Source organism: Lipotes vexillifer, unplaced genomic scaffold, assembly GCF_000442215.2.
Source record: "Lipotes vexillifer unplaced genomic scaffold, Lipotes_vexillifer_v1.1 scaffold1339, whole genome shotgun sequence".
NCBI classification, from domain to species: Eukaryota; Metazoa; Chordata; class Mammalia; order Artiodactyla; family Lipotidae; genus Lipotes; species Lipotes vexillifer.
Genome location: NW_006771642.1, coordinates 714,333 through 716,640, shown reverse-complemented (window position 1 = coordinate 716,640; position 2,308 = coordinate 714,333).

Sequence of the window (2,308 nt, the reverse complement as noted above, 5' to 3'; positions counted from 1 at the left end):
TAACTCATGATAAAACCATTTTCCCCTCATCTGCATAAATGAGAGAACTGATTTTAACAAAACTGTTTATATAATATTTAGAAAAACACCTAAAGCTAATGTTGGAGAAGGGGGAAGCAGGAATAAATTCAGTTGGATTGTTTTGACTTTTTGGTGTATGAATTTACGGCAAACAATGTAGTATGTGTCTTTTTCATTTCTTATTTATAGAAATACTTAGAAAATGTAATTTCATGTTAGAAATCCTATACTTGAAAGAAGCCCCAATTATCAGTGGTTCTATGAGACAAAGTTAAAAACAAACATGGAAGGTGTAAAAAAGATGTGTTTCTTTGAGTAGCTTGTGACTGATTATACCCTCATTAAGTGTGAAAGTTCTTTGATATTGTCACCTTACATTTTGTTAAATAACTATTGTTTTTGAAAAACCTATAGTGTGTGGTTTAGGACTTAGTTAATAGTGTCTACAATTTTTTAAGTTTTATATTAAGTATTTATATATTATAAGAAATTGCAGTAGGGCCACTTTTGATTAGTCAGTGTTTTCAGGCCTTGAAATAAATCTTGATCAAGTGAAAAAAAAAGTATAGGTAGGATATTTACAGGACACATATAAGAAAAACAGCTGCAACCGGGGGGTGGGCAGAGGTATGAAATGCAAAGAGAATTGAGGGACTTAAAAAGTGCTCCTCGGGCTTCCCTGGTGGCGCAGTGGTTGAGAGTCCGCCTGCCGATGCAGGGGGCACGGGTTCGTGCCCCGGTCCGGGAGGATCCCACATGCCGCGGAGTTGCTGGGCCCGTGAGCCATGGCTGCTGAGCCTGCACGTCCGGAGCCTGTGCTCTGCAATGGGAGACGCCACAGCAGTGAGAGGCCCACGTAACACACACACACACAAAAAAGTGCTCCTCGTCTTTTATTTAGGCTCAGAAGTCCTCTGATGCACCCAAACAGTGGACACTGGTCAGCCAGGCAAAGTCTGAGAGGAAAAGAACCGAAAGAAAGGCATCTGCTGTTTCCTAGGTGACAGGGTTCTTTAAGGCACTCTGTTTGTCAAGGACTAACTTAGAGAAATTATTTCTCCTAGTACTCAAAACACTGTGGGCAAGAGAACAGCCCCAAAAGAGCACTCAGAAGACAAGGAGACCGGTATTGGGACACAGGGGACCAGCAAGATGAAAGGGTCATGGGAGGTCAGATACAAACATGTGGTCAACAAGAGCCAAGGAGAGGAGGGGCGGATGAAGTCAGTGCCCTGAAGCTCAGGCCGTCTCTTAATGGAGGGACCAGAGAACCAAACCCTCTACCCATCCAGCTGGGAGGACATGTTCTTAGAGCAGTGGTCTCCAAACAGGGTGACACGCCCCAGGGAGTGGGCAAGGTGACCACTGGGGCTTGGGAAGAAATTAGAATCTCTAGTTATATTTATTTTTTATCTTTAAAAGACAAGGAATTAAGTTTTGCTGAAGCTTAAAACATAGATTGACATCAGCCCCTCACTCTGCCAGCACATCAGAAGGCCCAATATCCAGTTAGTATGCAAGCCAGAAAAGAGCTGTTGGATACTGTGAAAGGAAGTGTTTCATTCCTTTCAGCATACTGAGACATACTGTGTTATTTTAATATTTCCAGGCACATGGATTTATGTGTTACATTATGTAGTTTTTACTAAACCAACCCTCTTAAAATGGAAAAGTGGCTTAAAAAGATTCTTGAAAAGAAACAGTAGCACAAAGATAATTCAAATAATGCAAACACAAATGAGCAACAATAGCCAATATACTTCTGCTACGGGTAAAAGCTATTCATCAGCCATACGACAAGGAAAAACAACAGTGAGATTTGCCAGGAAGTGAGCCGCCAAACTTGAAATGATCACAAAGATATTTTGTAGCAGGGATCTGTGCTCATCATAGTAATGATGAAACTCACTCTTCATATATATATTGAAAAGTGTGAAGCCATCGTGGTTAGCGGAAGCTATGGGTCCAGAGGATGAAGACAAACCTCCATAATGTTTTCAGTAATATTTAATATCATGAATTACTAAGTAATATATTTTAAACAATGTTCCCTAAATATAATCCTAAATGTTTATGTCTTTTTTCTTCCTTAATAGTAAAAACCCAAAATGTAGCATACCATGTAGAAAACACTTGTTCTTCCTGCCATGGAAATATGCATGAAGTACTCATAAAACAATTTAGGGGTAAAAATATCTGGGCACATCTTTTTTGTCAAGATATACTATTGGGGCTTCCCTGGTGGCGCAGTGCTTGAGGGTCCGCCTGCCGATGCAGGAGACGCGGG